At 36.0% G+C, this 18880-nt stretch overlaps 1 long non-coding RNA gene across 1 annotated transcript; it reads right to left on the bottom strand.

Annotated features, from left to right (window-relative positions):
* Positions 1-3151: 3151 nt before the first annotated feature.
* On the bottom strand, positions 3152-18598 carry LOC132271755 (uncharacterized). Its single transcript, XR_009469806.1, has 10 exons — positions 17204-18598; positions 15067-15144; positions 14950-14969; positions 14767-14835; positions 14199-14311; positions 11674-11742; positions 11418-11449; positions 11100-11196; positions 4274-8209; positions 3152-4189 (listed from the first exon to the last, which is right to left on the bottom strand). It is a non-coding gene; the product is annotated as an uncharacterized LOC132271755 (long non-coding RNA).
* Positions 18599-18880: the final 282 nt, after the last annotated feature.

Raw genomic sequence — 18880 nt, forward strand, 5'->3', positions numbered from 1 at the left:
TATTACCTCCCCCACACACATTCCACCATGTACACTTGGGCACACCATATCATAACTCATTGATACTTACCACCCTACTTCGAACACAAGGACAACCCACTCACACGTCATTTTTTCATACACATACAAACACACAATAGACTCCAATTAATCTTGATGCACTGTAACTCACCTCTCACTATGATACACTCACACACATTGCCACAAGCCAAATCAAAAACCCATCATTATTCCTTCAACTACCAAGTTTCTTCATCTATATAAGTTACACCTAAATGATGCAGACCTTCTCCTGCTTTTATATTTAACTACACCTGTCAATGGATCGGATTCTGATCCGAATCCGATCCAAATCCGATCCGATTACTCGGATATGGATTGAAAAAAAAATCCGATAACCCGATAATGATCCGAATCCGATAACTTAACAAATCGGATATGAATTAAGGGTAATCCGATCTGATAATAATCCGATCCGATTAAATTGTGTGTGTGTATATACATATATAATATACATTATATATGTATGTTATATATATTGAATTGTTATCAACAATTAGATTCATATTTAAGAATCATCTACCGTTAGATTGAATCAGTTGCATACTTAAGATATACACCATCATATATCTTAACATCACCTTAATACTTTAGATAGAAACCCTTACAGTGTTTCATGATAAGGTTATTAGTTATTAGAAGAGTCTAGGGACTCCACAGATAAGAGGCGAACGAAGAAGACGAAGTAGTGAGAAGATTGGCCGCCGGAAGCCCAAATCCCTTATCATGATTTATGTTGTTCTCTCCATTTTTCATTCTCCTCCTTCTTTTTCTTCTTCTCTGTTCAATCTTACAAACCCTAATTTGTGTTCTTTTTCCTCCCTTCCACATAGATCTAATTTCATATTTTGTTTTCTTTTTCCCCTTTCTTCTTCATCCTTATTATGCAAACAAAGATTTGAAGAATGAAAATATGGGATGAATTTGGTGTTGAATATTTTTAGGGATTATTAGCAAAATATTTTTTTTTGTTTCGTTTTTCCTTGTATTTGTTATGGGTATGTATTATTATGATGTAAATATAAACAAATGAATAAGGTTTACAGGTTAATTTTTTGTTTAATTTTCCTAATTGTATGTTGATTTGAGCAAAATTGTGTAATTGATTTTCGGATCGGATTATCGGATCGGATATCCGAATAGAGAAGATATCGGATATGGATTGAGTATAGAAGGATCCGTCGGATTTCCGGATCCGATTGTCTAGTATACTTATCGGATTCGGATCGGATCGACCATGATCCGGTCCAAATCCGATCCGTTCACAGGTCTACATTTAACCCTTCTACCCAAACATAGCTGATGAGATAAGGAAATGATATAGGTGACATTGGGAATGATATGGTATATATTCGCATTTTGTACTTCTATGGAGAGGCATCCAAGGGTGACAAATAAAATGCTGATGAACTTAGTTTACAAGTCACACAAATAAATGTTTTTGCTAACTATAAATATAGTTTTTTTCAATATTTATTTGAATTTTAAATATATATTTAATTATTAATCAAGTCTCTATATTTAAAATTTTAATGAAAATGTCATTTAATATATTACTAAAATTTTTAATAATTAAACGTTGAATTGAGTTATCCAACACAAATTTAAAAAAAATCAATTAATGCATATTAGCCATTTCCAAATGCTATTGACATAACTAAGACCTATTTTCATATTATTAAGAAAATGCCAGGGGTAGCTTTTGACCGACATATTATGTTAATAGTAAGAGTAGTTTGGACAAATAAATAGTAATTTTTATATCCGCTTCAGCATTTTGGTAAACTTCATTTTTTCGAAACATCATAACAACTCCCATCAAATAGTAAATATGAGTTAATAATACCGTGCAGTGCAGCATTGACAATGAAAAAAATGAGATCGGTAGCAAAAATTGGACTCTCACTAGAAGACTGTACAAAAGAGATGACCATAATAAGAATCCAAAGCTAAAACAATCACTCTTAAAGCCTTACCTTTTACTAAAGTTTTATTAATGTAATTTCAAGTAATTTTCTTTATATTCTTTGCTTGTAACATTCTGTGAAAAATATGCATTAGTTTTCTGTTTACTTTTCAATTCTTATTCTTTAGTTTCAATTGAATCAATCAGTTTTGATGAAAAGTTTATCCTTTTATACTATTATGTTTACAATATGGCACGTGTTGCTTGATGAGCTTTCATGTTTATTAATTTTATTTTCGGTAATTTGATAAGCTTTCATGTTTAGTTTGTGTAATTTATTACAAGTATTATATGCATCACGCATTGACAATTTTTTTATTTATTTTTGATATAACCTTTTATGGTTTTTTCAATTTTAATGATATTATAGTATTTCATAGGCTAATACTCTCCGACTCTATTAGTACAATTTTCAGTTCTTTGGCATGCTTTTGCCTTATTTGAAAATTTGTTCTTTTGCATGCTTACCTTGTGGTGGCAATGTGTAAGATCATACTTAACATAATAATAATAGTAATAAAAAAATAAAAAAAAAGACATTGTGTGTAAGCTCATATTGTTTTTAAGATTATTTGACAGCGAAAATAAAAAAATGTAATGTCAAAACAATCAATCGAGATAATTTTATTTTAATTTTAGTAAAAAATTTACTCATACACACCTTGTCTCAAGATATACGTGTATATATACACACCTACTGAAATCAATATATAGTTTCTCCATTTCCTGTAATTTTTCAATTGCCCTAGTTTGTAAGGGCATCCCTTCATAGGGGTGCAATTGCCCTAGTATGTAAGGGCATCCAAGGGTGGCAACCAGACAATTTTAGCATTGGTACCAGTCAGCAACTTCAGACTTGATTTAAATTTGTTGGCAATCCCTATTGCAAAGCTTTTTTTCTTGACCCCATTCATATATAACTATACCTAACTATATATTTGATAAATATGATTTGATCCAAAATCAAATTTAAAAGTTTCTTATTTTGTTACATGTTAAGCATGAATGAGTTATTTACAATTTCCTTTTTCCATTTCAATCATCAGGAGCTAACGGAGTTAATTTTTGAAATTTCTTACTATAAATAACATTTTTACATATACTTTTGTCTTGGGTATAGAGGATAACTTTTATACGCATTGGTACCAATTTTTGTGCAAGCACGTACCATTATTATTATTATTATTTGACCATGTCATTAGGTACCAATTTTTGTATGCTCAGTAAATAAAGAAAAAAAAATCATGAAAAAGTAAAAAATGATTGTGAAACAGGGCAATGTGAAACGCTTGCTTATATTTTATTTCTTCATCCCTTGTAAGTTTTGATAGGCCTCTTTGTCCGCCAAACACCTCTTCTTATTCTAACTGGTGCATCTTCGGATCTACATTGTATATGACCATATACCTAGGTCCACTTTCTCTAATTTTATCATTAGTAGACATTATACCTAGTTTTCCTCACTCGTTCATTTCTATCTCGGTTCATCACTCCTATCATCCATCATAGCGTCCTCATTTCCATAACATAAATGCATTGTCCTTCTTTCTTTTTAAACGTCCAACCCTTTTCTCCATACAATATAGTTAGCCTAATAACTTTTCTATAGAATTTTTCTTTCCATTTATTTGGTATTCATTTGCCAGATAGGATACAAACTAGCTTGTCTCCAATTTGTCCCACCCTACTCCAATCCTATTTACAATATCACCAGCTATCTCCCCATCTCCTTGTATATATTGACCATAAATAACAGAAGTAGTTATTTTGAATCTTTTTCATCTTGAATTGTAATATTATATTGTCATCTTCTACTACTTTTCAAATTTGCTATATTTATTTTAAATTTACTAATTTTTAGGCCTTAATCTTTCTCCATGTTTCTAACTTTGTAGATAAGACTTCCTTGCAAGTATCTAATAAACTATGTCACAGCAAACACATGCACCATGAAAGGTTTTCTTGGATATCTTACAACAATTCATCAGACAATATTGTAAAAAAGGTGTGGACTTATCATATGTATACACAAATAAAAGAAATCAAATTAAATCCTTCTTTTTGGGAAAGTTGAACTTACAGAGCTGACTCCACCTCTTGCAACAGCTCTTGTAGAGCCTGCAACTCCTCTTGTTCTTTTTGCCCCTAGTGCAGCACCAAAACCTGCTGATTCTTCAAATGGTTGAAGGTTTATCGTAAAACAACAATCACATCAAAGCAAAAAAAGAGCTTCAAAGTTCAACTTACAGAGCTTGTGCCTTCTGCACATCCACCTCTTGCAGTATTTCTTGCTCTTACCACATCTCTTATCCTTTTTGAATTTTCCCCTTGCTTAGTTGTTCCTTCTTCGTTTCCCATCAAATGGTGAAAGTTACAGAATTAACAACCATCCTCTTTCTATCTCTCTCTCAAGTTTGCCTGGGCTTAAACCTCTCTCAATCCACCTCGGATTTTACTATGTTGCAACTTATACCTCACCATTTGTTACTTTATTATGATTTTGAACCCACCCGAATACTAGGTACCTACACAGTGCCATCAAGACTAGTTGGAGTCTACCGTGTGTATGCATGCGCATGAAAAATGATGAGTGGGTTGTGCTGGAAGCGAGGTGGTAAGTATCAATAGGTTATGCTATGGCCTGCACAAGGGCGGATCCAGGAATTGTTAATATTTTTTTGGGTGGGTTAGTACTACTAATAAATTAATTTTTTTTTTTAGCTGGGCTAAACTTAGCCACTATCGGACCTAGGGGTGGGCTAGACCACCCAAAAAAAAAAAAAAAATTAATAAAGGCAATTTTTAGCCGAGCCAAAAAAATAGTATTACTAGTATTAGCCCACCCAATGAAATATTGGCAGCCCACCTCATTGACAATTCCTGGATCTGCCCTTGACTATAAACATGGAGAAATTTATTTGACACTTTTTTTTTTTTTGATAAGTAGAAATTTATTTGACACATTGACAAATAATAACGGAGGTAGGCTTTTAAAACTTACTCACATTTTTCAAATTTTCAAAGGAACAATCCAGGAAACTCAAAAAAAAATTGTGCCTATTTATACTTGCACTTCTCCAATTAGCCATCACTATTATCCTCCTTTCTCAATGTGCAAGTAAAAAATATCACATGATCACATCATGTGACCACAGTTATATGCAGTAGTACTAGCATGTCTTCTATTGCATTTATACATTCCATTTATAGCCTAGCAAATACTCTTTCTAGCCATTAACTCAAGTAACAAATAAGGAAGTATAAATTGGACTCTCACTAAGACACTCTACACTACTCAAACAAAAGAGATGACCATCATAGGAATCCAAAGCTAAGACAATCACTCTAAAATCTTTATTGTACGTTCATTTCTGAACCCAAATAGACGAGACTACTCGTCAATCAATGACTGAGGTGTGCAAAACTTGCACTGGTATAGGAGGCTCTATACTTGTATTGAACAGGAAAGAGTAACTAGTTTTCTACGTAATATGTTTGACGTCGTGTCTGAAAAAATTCAGGAGATTATAGGTCACCAAGAGAGAGTTCACAAAAAGTCGCCGCAGTGAAAAGCCTATAAACTGTGATTCCTAACCAAACCAGATCTGCAGAGGCTCTACGACGAATATTACTGACGGATTTATATCCGTTAGTGTTCTTCGTCGTCTTTTTTTTCCTTTTGATTTTCTCATTCTTTATTTTCTTATTCTACGTCTTTTTTTTTTTTTTTTTTCCTTCTCGTTTTTCATTTTCTTGTTCAAAATCATCATCACTAGGTATTAGGATCGATAGTTTCTTTAAGTTTGCAAAAGGGCTCAAAATTTTCAAATTTTTTTTTTTGGTTTCTTTGAGATTTTTCAAGAGAGCTAATATTCCAAATTACTAGATTTACATTCCATGTCTAGCTCTTTGAAATATGATATACTGTAATGGTAGTTATTGTGGAGTCGAATTGTTGTTTGTCCTTGGTGTCAAGGTTTGCCATAGTGTGTATTAACTGGTAATTTAGCAACGCTGAAGACCGTATGTTGTTTGATGAAACAAGAAGCAAAATTGTTGGATCTTTCAGTAATTAGCCACCACTGAGCTCATCTTGCCACACCCATCTGCACAGTTCAAAAAGGTGGCACTAAAGACGGGGAAAGGCCTGCTTCGTCACCATCCATGGCTGGCCTGCTTGGTAGACAATATTATTATTGGTGTTGCTTTAGGAGTGGAAAAGGATCTACTCCTCTTGGCAAAGCAAACCTAGTGATTAGAGTAATAAATGTTTATGGTGTACAATTATGCATTTACTAGTAGTTTAACCTTAACCCTAAGAAACTGTGTTTCTTTTCTAAGGCTGGCATTGGTGCAATGCTTATTTTCGTGGTTACAAAACTATGATATTGTGGCCCGAGTTTGGTGTCGGGGGTCACGTTGCGACCCGTTTATGACCCAACAACCCGTTGGATGAGCTTTGTGTGGGCCCAAACCTACCAAAGCTTTGGAAAATTTTTTGACCCGTTTTTTGCTCATGGGTCGTGAACCCTAATTAGCCTCTTGTAGCCCGATATATAAGGGTACTTAGGGTTTGGAGTGGAAAAGAGAGAGACTCTGAAATACGTACAGAAATAGAGTGAGGGGCTGAAAACTTGTAATCTCCAATTTTACACAGTAAAAACTTTCACCGGATCCCAACTGTAGATGTAGGCTGTTGCCGAACCACGTATAAATCTATGTGTTTTATGTGTGGCGTGTTTACTTTTCTGTCGTGATTCTTGGTTCAACTTGGGTTCGTTGCGTTTCTAATAACAGAAACTATCAACCCTAATACCGTATGATGATGATTTTGAACAAGAGAATAAAAAACAAGGAAAAAAAAAAAAGACGTAGAGCGAGAAAATAAAGAACGAGAAAATCAAAAGCCAAAAAAAAAAAAAAAAAAAGACGACGAAGAACACTAACGGATATAAATCCGTTAGTGATATTCGTCACGGTGCTTCTGCAGATCTGGTTTCGTCAGGAACCACAGTTTACAGGTTTTGCACTGCGGCGACTTTTTGTGAACACTCTCTTGGTGATCTATAATCCCCTGAATTTTTTCAAACATGACATCACACTGTTACATAGAAAACTAGTTACATTTGAGGCTTTGTGGCGGTCGGTGTCCAGTTTTGAAGACCTGGACGGATATAAATCCGTCAGTGATATACGTCACGGTGCGTCTGTAGATCTGGTTTGGTCGGGAACCGCAGTTTACAAGTTTTGCACTACGGTGACTTTTTGTGAACACTCTCTTGATGATCTATAATCCACTGAATTTTTTCAGACGTGACATCACACATGTTACATAGAAAACTAGTTACATTTGAGGCTTTGTGGCGGTCGGTGTCAGTTTTGAAGACCTGGTGTGGATGTTAGGGTTTGATGACTCGAGGGTGTTGCCCGTAATGTTTACTCGAGAGCATAACTCATCGAGTTTTGGATGACTTGGTGTGGATGCCATGGTTTGAATTTTTAATCCGATCGAGGCTCTGGTGCTTGATGTTCAAGTCAAATCGAGGCGCCGGATTCATCGATTCACAATTCATGGCATTGGGATAGAGACTTTGAGCGCTCACTGTCCAAGTCAGCTCGAGGCTTTGGGTTCGTCGATTGACAATTCATGGCGTTGGGATAGAGGCTCTTAGCGCTCGATGTCCGAGTCAGCCGGAGGCTCTGGGTTCGTCGATTGACAATTCATGGCGTTGGGACAGAGGCTTTGGGTCCGTCAATTGACAATTCATGGCGTTGGGACAAAGGCTCTAGGCACTCGATGTCTAAGTCAGATCAAGGCTCTAGGTCCGTTGATTGACAATTCGTGGCAATGGGACATTTGAGGATTCAGGCATTCAATGTCCAAGTTGAGTCAGATTGAGGCGTTGGCTTGTCTCATCAAATGAACAAGTATAATATAATGCTAAAATAAGGTTGTAAATTAAGTGTTCGTCGATTGACAATTCATAGCATTGGGACAAAGGCTCTAGGCGCTTGATGTCCAAGTCAGATCAAGGCTCTGGGTTCGTTGATTGACAATTTGTGGCATTGGGACATTTGAGGATCTGGGCGTTCGATGTCCAAGTTGAGTCGGATCGAGGCGCTGACGAGTCAATCAATTAATTCTGGTTTCGGAGCATTCGAGGCTCTAGGGAGCTCGATGATCTGCAAGTATGGTAAGTCAATGTCTATTCATCAAATGAACAAATATAATATAAAGCTAAAACTTTATAAAGTCATAGAAGAAAAGCTAACATAAGGTTGTAAATTGAGTGATTTAACTGTATCATGTATACCACACTATTATGTAAATATAGTTGTGATAAAAAAGATTGACGCATCATGTATACATACTATATGCAAATATATTTGTGATAAAAAAGATTGACGAATTTTTTAGTGAAATCATTAGTAGCAGTTATGTTTATAGAGGCATCATTAGAAGAAATTCAATCACGCATATGTAATGTAATAGTTGTGAGATATATATTTTGTAATTGGCAAATTTCGGTGTCAAAACAAGTCCGATCAAATTGTATTTCTAAGTTTCAAATTTCAATTTGACATCGGTTGCAAAATTGAAGAGTTGTTCGTGTTCAATAGTTTAAAAACTACAAAAAGGGTAAGAACAACACTTTAAGAAGTTGAGTTAGAAGGTTAGGACACTTACATACATCATAAGTTTTTCGAAACTCGCATTGCCAAAATTTTTCTAAGTGTCTCTTCAAGTTCAAGTATGGCCAACTTGAACCGGTTCAAGATGCAAAGCTTCGTTTTTTTAAAAAAACAAAATCAATACTAGCCAACTTGAACCGATTCAAGTGTTTGTACAGATTTAGGTAACTTGTTTCCTACGTTGTTTTAACTTCCTATTTGGTATAAACTTCTATCCAAAAACCTGTGCACTAATTTAACTTATTTTCCAAGTACAATTAGGATTTTGAACGTCCATATAAACATATTTTCTCATATAGGTTGGTGTGGCCTTTTGCATTAAAATTCTGATTTCCATTAAAGCCTTTTTGTGAGATTTTTTTTAGAACATACACGCTATATAGTGAATTTAGAGTGTTGTTCATATCCTGATCGTGTTCGAGTCTATTGAAGATTGCATCTACAACGATCAGAGAAAGCAGATTTATTTCTTCTACATATTCAAATTCAAATAAGAAGAATTTCATATCACACTTTGAAGGAATCAAGACACTTGCGGAGTGTTGTTGATCTACTAGTGATCCTTCTACAAGGTTTGAGGCATAAGTCTGAAATCGAGAGCTGATGGATGGGAAGTCGCAAAGTCAGGGACATTCAGCAGGCACATTGAGTCTTGGTAGAGCGAAGGGGTTTGAGTCTTAGTTAAAGTTTAGTGTACTTTGCTTCCTACACAGTGGATCTTTTTACGCTTAGGATAGCGCACAAAACCTCAAGATTTTCCAATTGATTTCCTCACTAAAATCCGGTGTCACTCTAAACTTTACTTGCTTTTATTTTGCATATGATTATTTAATTAATCGGTAATTTTACCAGAGTTAATTGAATAAAGATACACGTGATTAAATTCTCTCTCAATAAAACTCAAACTTTCCACAATATATTCCGTTGTACAACTCACAATTGGTATCAGAGCCAATCTCTACACATTGAGTTGATCCTAGTGGGAAGTTTTTGCTTAATTTCAAAAATTATTTCATCATGTCTTATGTTTTGATCCTAGTGGACCTAATAACGTGGTCCTTTATTTGAAGGAGACAATTATAATTTTTGGAAAATCAAAGATGAGAGCTCATTTGCAAAATTCAGGAGGAAAAGTCTGGACTATTTGTGACACAGGCTATACACCTCCAACTGAGGAAAAGACTGTTGATGGTAAGGTTGCTCACGTTTTGAAAGATACTTTCACCTTCACTGCACTTGAAACTGAGCGTAATGATGTTAATGGAAAAGCTTTGTATGCAATTATTAATTTTTCTGATTTTTATTCTAGTCTTCTTGAAATTATTTTTGAACTTTGTCACTTAGGCAAAAGAGTTAGTGATAAGAAAAATCTGTGAGAGAATCTTGAGATATTTACCTAAGAGATTTCAAATTAGGGAAGAAACCATCACTAAACATTGGGATTTGTCTAGCGCCAAGTAGATGAGGTTGAGGGTTCTTAGAAAATTTTGAGATGCAGAATTTTAGTCAAACTCAAAAAGAAAAAAATCTTGCTTTAGAGTTAACTTAAGTTGATGACATTGTTGATGATAATTCTGATGAAGATGTGCCATTTATGACTAGAAAATTTAATCAGTTTTTGCAAAAATAAAGGAGAAGGAATGGCAATGGGGTCAATCTCAAAATTTTGACAAGGGTTCAAATTTTAAAATGAATGAAAAGAAAGGAGAATAATCTAAAGAAACTACACTTACTTGCTAGAATTGTGGTGACAAAGGTCACACTTCGAATATTTGTCCTAGTTCTACGAAAGATCCAAGGGGCAGGAATAAAGGCAAAACAATGAAAGTTCCAGTTTATGAGAATTCTACTCCTAGTGATAATGATTCCTCTAACGATGATTGCAATAATTTTTCTTTTCTTGCTTTTCTTGATAAAAGTCCTCATGTTGTTACTTTGTTTGATTCTAATATTTCAGACGATGAAAACAATGAAGTCTGTGATGAACAGGTTCAAGAGGATGAGATTAATGAAAAAAAAAATTGAAAAAGATGTTTGCAGAAACTGTGGAAGTTAAATTGGTTATCAAAAAGTTAGCAAAGGAACTTATCCAAGCCAAAGAAGAGAATGATGAGGAGCCTCAAAAACATAAGCAAGAGAACTCGTTTGGGTTTGACTTGTTCTTGATTGATTAGAGTTAGAATTAAGAAATTTAGGGTTTTTGGTAGTTAATGTTGCAATGATTGAACTTCGGAGATTCAGTGAGCATCGCTTGACGTTGTTGCTGGTGATGGTGTTTTTGGTTTTTCAGAATTTTGATTTTTTGTTTGTCTCTCAACGAAGAAGGTAAGAGTTTTGTAGTGTAGTTGACTGAAATTAGAGGCATTGTTCTCTTGCTTACGTTTTTTAGGCTCCTCAGGATTAGAGTACTTGGGATTTCTGCGTCCTGTTGTTGACTGAAATTCAGCTGCATCTCTTCATCTCCTTCAATATCGAACCTGCCAAACCAACGACGGTTCAATACTTCTAACAAAGGCATTCATTTTTTTTTGTTTTTTCTTTTTCAATTAGCTATCAAAACTCATTTAATAACAGTGAATCATCAAATATAGTTCCCCTTTTACAGGAATAAAGGGGTTCTGGTGCTCATATAACCAGAAGTGCTTGAGATAATCCTTGAAACAGAAGTTCAGTTTACATAATCTTTGGAAAAAATTACCTTTCAAAGCGGTTGTAGGTATCAGTATCTGCCTGATATGGGTCAAAACAATCAAACAATGTGATATTAGCAGCGTCAACTGAGAGAGAGAGAGAGAGAGAGAGATGAGCAGATGAAATAAATAATAAATCTTGCAATATGTTATGCGCGCTATGTCAACATGGATACAGACGTGTGTTTGTCAATCATGAAAAAGGGGAATATAGGAAAAACTAGAACACCTTAATGGTAATTTTGTGGTGGATCTTCTTCTTACCTGGGATCGTTGTTGTTGTTGACACAAGGTTCATCCACATTATCCAATCGCTATACACGCACAGACAGGCTGAAGGATAAATTTGTACCCATTAAGGAAATTAGAAATGAGTAATGCCAAAGAAAGAAGAGTGCATCATTGAATTGGGTGAATTGCGTTGGGAATTAGAAGGTCAGAATAATAATTAGGTTGCCTTGTGGTGCGATGAAATTGAGCAGCGCGTCATTTAACTAAATGGTAATAACCCTTCTATAAGTAATGCAATTAAGAGGAACCAAAAAAGACAAGAATTTATTCATCAACAAGTATATATTTATTTTTGGATAAAGTGCAATAAACCCCCTCCAACTATACCACAATTAGCAACAAAAAAAAAACCCTTCAAATTCTAAAGTGGCAAAAAAAAACCCTAAACTTGGGTGTTTGGTTGCAAATTACCCATCCCTGTCGCTGGCTGATCATTTTTAAGCGCGTGCCTGCACATGGAAGGAAATAGTTATTTAAAAGACCATAATGCCCTTGGCTGATGGTTGGACCTAATCCCTACCAAACATGCACTAACGTCTGTAACAATGGTAAAATATAACTCATTCTCCATCTTCATACATCAATCTGATGAAGATGCCGATTTCCTCTCCACCACCACACTAAATCAAAGATCAACTCTAACATCACCTACACTTTGAGACCCAAAATCACAATTGGGACAAAAATTCGATGACCACAACCTGCAATTTTTAGTGTCTACAATTCAACCCAATCAAGCAAGAACACATACAAATCTCCATGAGTCCATGACCGCCACCTGCAACAACCTAACACCATCTCAACTTACAAATATCTCCCTCTCTCACACGCACACATCTGCAATTCACTACCTTTCCCCTCTTATCACCAGCAAGAGATTCAATTAGTCGGTGATATCATCGGCTGCTGAAGAACAAGAGCGCAGAGAGGGAATGGTGTTTATATATATACACACACACGCACACATGCAGCACATTTGATGCTCGTGACCGACCCTCCCGACCATCATAATTGAAACAATCCGAGTAGTTGAAGGGATTTCCACGGAGATTGCCATTGCCTACCCCAGCAACGGCGGCTTCATCCAACCAATGAGTTTCAGAACAGCGATTAAACCGTAAAAGCTTTTGTACCCAATTGTCAGCTTCATGTTGGCAGAGCAGAAAGAAAGAAATTCGAACCCCAAATCATTTGCGATCGCTATGTGCAAGCTTTGCCCTCGCCGTTCTAATTTAGGAGTTCATCGCGTTCTTCTGTTGGTGGATGGTTGTGCTGGTCGATATACCACGGTCGCCGAGTGACTGGTCGGGGCGTCGCCGTTTGATTTTTTGGTGGTTGGTTGTTGGTCGGGGCTTCGTCGTTTGTTTATGGGTCTCACTTCACCAACGTCGTGTCATCCCTAGGCTGTCTGATCTCACCGTTGTACATCGCCGGTGGCTTGGACAACGAGAAAGGCTAGAGTGGGGAGAGTTAGAAGAGAACCCGTTGAAGAAGAAAAATAATAATAAAGTCAGCAGCCTATTGGCTGCTGACATGTGCCCTCCAGTCTTATTATGAAAGGGGACAATTTCTAGTAGTGGGAGATGATATGAAAAACACTCTGTGTCCTAAAACTTAACTAATTTCATAATTGAGGGGGTTATTTGTAGTTGAGGAAGTTGGTTGCATTTGGTGTATAGTTGAGGGGAGTTTATTGCACTTTACCCTATTTTTAATTTTTTTTCAAAATTCTAGCAACACTCACTTGAGTCCGGTATTATTTCTAGTAGGAATCAAACACTTGAGTTACTTTGTTCAAATTATTTTTAAGAATTAAAAAAGTGTAAAAAATTTACAGTTTCTTAGAACTATTTAAAAAAAAAAAGTTTTATCTTTTATAGTTATCTGAAAATATTTTTACAATTTCTTGTTTTCAAAATTCTCGAAAAATATTTTTCTAGTTTCATATTTTTTTGAATTTTCAAAAACTGTTTTTTTAAGCAATAAACCAAACATGCCCTACCTTTCCTTTCAAATAAAGGTAACTAAAATCTATTAGTAATGCTTCACTTATTTTAACACATTCTCAAGCTTCAATTGGTGACATTAATATCTCATAGCTTTTAAGGTATCCAAAAACTTATTATTGTAATGGAGATGGCAAATCAAGTATGCATGAATTTGGTGAAAGAGGAATAAAGAAGTATGAACTCAATGATAGACGCCATGTATCAAATTTTTTTTTTTTTTTTCAAATGTTTTATGTTTGTTTGAAGTCAAAATTTTCACAATCTGGAAAATTATTTTAGGACCCAAGTCTTCATCATCAAAAAGTTGGACCGAAGCATATGCATTCATTGGAGGTACCTGATGGTACCCACATGTATGTATTTTGAAGACTTGGCCCTAAATTGCATAAGTGTAAAACTTCTATCACCATTATTATTTTTCAATTAGATGCCTGAGAATATTTAATGAGAGTTATTTTTTTTTTTTTTTGCAAAATGAATGTTAATTACCATTGCAAAATAGGCTGTTTGTTGAAAACCTGGTTGTGGTAGAACATCGAAGGGACTGCTCAATCTCTCCAAGCTCTTCCTTACAATTCTGGGGCAAGGTAACAGCTTCATACCTGCCAAAATGAGAGAATATAAAAAAAGCTCTCTAAATTGACAATCCTACCCTCCATGGACCATGTGCCATGCCGCTGTGACACACACTTCCCTCATGTTGTCCCCAACAATATGCTATCATACACTGAATTTAGTCTGGTTGTAACACGTAACTAAAATGCGACTCAGGGTATAAGATGACACTACAATACGCTCGTCGTAAAACGTACAGCTAAAATGCACCTGAACTTGGTACCATTCAACTGTAACTATAACAACTCTCCAATAAGCTGGTTCTGAATCGTTGTAACCAAAGTTTCTACAATGCGCCATCTATGAAACTATTTTTGCACAAATTGACTGTAAATTTTCAAATATGCTACAATGCTCAGAGTGTGACCAACTTAACTAAAACTTGGCTAAAGTGCGCCGGTTCTTGAAGAAGAAGAAGAAGAAGAGGGTTGGATTAACTTACTTGGCCTGAAATATGCCCTTGGGGAGGAGTGTTTAACAGCTTTCACCTTCCAAGCTTCGTTTATTCCCACTTGAGAAGATCAAATTACGAAACAATCAATCACCGTCATTGAAAAAAATGAATTAGAGCAAAAAAAACAGAGTAATTAAATTGGTACGATCATCGACTGAGAAGTTAAAGTACCAGAAGACGAGTTACATCATCTGCGATAAACACCAAGCACACAAAATAAATAATCAGAAGTAGTTCTTGGGTCGAGGTTATGTCATCTGTGTCAACAAGAGGAAGAATCTCACTCACCTTTTCTTTGAATGCTCATTGTGCGACCAATTTGGATCCACCTTCAAGACAACTGTAGATTTCGTGTTTAGAAAATTACTGCAAGCAAAAACTACAAATATCACTTTAAAAATATAAGTCACAAAGCAAGAGTAGGAGGGAGTGCGAAAGAGAGAATGGGAGCAGAAGAGCAGAACTTTAAACTTCAGTAGCATCTTTAGAATGCATACTATAATGAACTTATGTTTTTAATATAAATAACATATGTACATACACGTTGATGTATATAAATGTACTGATAAGAAATTAATATAATCAAAAAATTGATCCATAGTGGGGGGTTAAAGTGGATTTGTGAATATATTTTGGTTATAGGAGCATGTTATATAATGAAAACTATGTAGATTAATTCAAAATACCACTTTGTAAAATCTAAAAGTGGGTTTTCTTCAAAGCCACCAGCATGCCTAAAAACTTATTGCACATGTTATCATTATCGATTCACTATAATGAGGTCTGTCACATATGACAAATTCCGAAGGTTGAATATTTACTGGAGATATCATAATTTCAGGGTAGTCCCTTTTCCTCTCTTTTTCCACAAGAGCAGCCATAGCCAGAGACCAACAGAGAGAAAAAGAAATACTAATCCCAATTATCCAATCGGGAAACTAATTTTCTAAAGAAAAAGGAAGATGCAATGATAAATCATCAGTCCACAGATCAGGAACCAGATCCGCATGGACTTCTGGTGCATTTTGCGGTTGGAAAGGCTAAACACATTTCTAATTTTGTGTCAAAATAAATACTTTTCAGTTTTAGACACTTTGACCTATTAGAGCTTTTAGTCAAAGGTCAAATTTGGACCTTTTTTAATTGTGTTTGCAAAGTACAGGGAGAAACTTATAAAATGAGTCTAATTGTGGAAAGAGAATATTTATAAAATTGTGTTTTTATATGCATCACTGAACACAATTTGATCATTCAAAAGCAACATCCATTTTAACAAATCCACATAAAAATAAAAATAAAAATTTAATAATAATAATAATAAATAAGTGCTTACTACAAGCTACTACAATGCCAAAAGCACTTAGTAGATGACAAATAAGCTCTATCAAAGCATCTATGATTTTGTTAGCTTTGACAAAGAAAAGCTACTGCAGTTCCTATTTAAGGTAAGAATCCTACTAAAGATAAATTTGTACAACTAGAATACTCTATTCTCGTCCAACTTCAGTTCCAAGACAAATCATATGGACCAACAAATTGATCTTGAGAAATAAATGTTGAGGCAGTTGTTGGATTTGAATAAAAAACAAAGGAATAAAAAGCTCATAATATAAAATCAGAGAATGCCAAGAAAATTAGTAGTGCAACATCCAACAAATATCTGCCTGATTTTCTTTATCTCAACGGAGTTGAGTTTTGAGAATTTTAGATTCTATTTGTGTGATGGTTCGTAACCATTGTCAGTGAAAACCATAAAATACACAAGAATCCAGGTAAAACTACGAAATTCTGTCTCTCAAATCCTATACTTCTTTCTTTAGTTACTATTCTTTATTATAATCAAATTCCATCACCAAAACTCTTAAAGTAACCGAGCTCAAACCGACCCCTTGTATCTTTTACAATCAGTTCCATAGTTTAACCAAAACCCACTCTTTACTGCTACCCCCTACATAGATTTTGGTAGGGAAAGCTTGTAAGACTGTTCCTCCAAGTTGTCTTACATCATTAAACCATTCATTTAAATATACACGTTCACAAAGAAGGCAATGGTATACATCATTAGACTGCCCTATATATATATATATGTACAGTAATTGATGCCAGTCAGAGATTCCAAACCTGGAAATCTAAAAGCAGCTTTGCACATATTTTGCAAGTTAAAACCATTGTACCCAAAAAAATTATTGAAAAGAAGACAATGGTATTCATATCGTGTCTACTTGGTGACAGATATCAAATAACAAGTAGAGACAGCATGTTCTCTGAAATCCTGGCAGCTCAAAACACCTCGTTAAAACATATAAAATCCCCAATACTTTCTATACTATAGAAAAAAAAAATGAAAACAACCTTTTAAGAAGATAGATGAGAAAATAACCAACTAACATTGAAACACACACAAAAATATATAATAAAAAAATACCTTGATGTCCTCATTTGAGACACCATAATCCAAATTTGAGATGTAGAGCTTGGTTCCCGTTTCAATAGAAGAGGGTCGAACGCCAATTTGTGCAGGGTACGCCATATATCCGCAACCACCACCACCACCACCACCACCACCGTCGTCACTAACCACCACATCTCTCTCTCTCTCTCACACACACACACGCACACACAATTAAACACAGATAGAGGGAGCAAAGTCAGCTAACAGCATGCTGCGGAAAAGAGAACAAGAGCGGCACGAACCTTTTACTGTACATAAGGGGAGGGCCATCTTAGAACTATTCAACCACTCCTTCCCCGGAGAGATGCTTAACCGACCGACCTAGATGTACCTGTATTGGATTTTCAAACTCCATCTCCAATTTCAACATCTGATGTACCATTTTTTCTCCGATTACTTCCATCCTTTCACCAAATTGTAACCCAAACTCAAGAAACCCTCCAATCCCATCAACCAAACCATCGATCCACCCTCCAATTTCTCCCCTGCCTCAACCACGCCATACTACTCCTTGCCAAACGCTGCAACTCCCAAACTCAACCAAATAGGTTGAAAATTTTCGGTGTTACGGAGACACAAAGTGGTGGAATGAGACCCCTCCAAGACCATCAAGGTCCCTCTTGGCTTCGACTATGAGCTCCAAGGACTTCTTCTTGATGTTTCGTTAACATGGTCTCCAAGAAGTAGCATATCTTCACAATCAAGAGAGAAAAGTGGAGCTGGTGGTGGAGTGGGCTGTGGGGATGAAAGTTAATTACCATTGCAAAATAGGCAGTTTGCTGAAAACCCATCGCTGTGGTTGCGGTAGAACATTGAAGGGACTGCTCAATCTCTCCAAGCTCTTCCTCACGATTCTCGGGCAAAGTAACAGCTTCATACCATCCCAACCCTAAATGTCGCTGCCTGACGAGACCAACCTTGCCGCCATGCCCGCCCACCACAATCACCACCACCACTTTGTACAATCAACAACTCTATGTCTCCCTCATCCCATCTTTGTACAGATGTGTGACAAGGCAAGGAAGGCGACGACTCGGTAAGAGGTGGCACTGGACGTCGCCAGAGAAAATGGAGAACGGCGTTGGCAGACTCGATTTTGGCCTCCGGGAGGTGGTGCCGCCGCATTCTGGTTCTGGTTTTCAACAGATCGGCGCCGTTGATAGTTGTGCCGTTCGACGGAGATGGTGGTGGTGGTGGTGCCGCTACTGGTTGTTAGGTGGGAATGTTGGTGGCGGTTATGGGGTTGATTCCGCAGTTTGGAGAAACTACCCTTCCAATCGACCTTGACGGGTGCGCCTCCGCATATGTGCTGGTGGATGTTTTAGCTAATCTCGAAGCATTGTGTGTGGAAGCATTGTGTGTGGATGGTCTAGCCAACACACCGTATCAATGGACATGGGACTTGTTAGGTCTCCTTTGGCATAATTTTTACTTTTATTTTTATGCAGAAGTAAAGGAGAGCGAAAGTTATCACTTCCACTTAACTTTAGCGTATTGTTTGGGAACTACATTTAAAAAAAAATTTTCGATGACAAATAATTTTTTTCTTCTGTGTTTGACAAAATATTTATCAAAACTCTTTTATTAATGAATTTATGTTTTTACCCTTAGATTTAATTAACTATTGTCCAGGAGCTACCAAACTTTTTT

Source organism: Cornus florida, unplaced genomic scaffold (assembly GCF_030987335.1).
Source record: "Cornus florida cultivar Cherokee Brave unplaced genomic scaffold, ASM3098733v1 CherokeeBrave_3.0.0_Hap2_Chr08, whole genome shotgun sequence".
In the NCBI taxonomy this organism is placed as follows: domain Eukaryota; kingdom Viridiplantae; phylum Streptophyta; class Magnoliopsida; order Cornales; family Cornaceae; genus Cornus; species Cornus florida.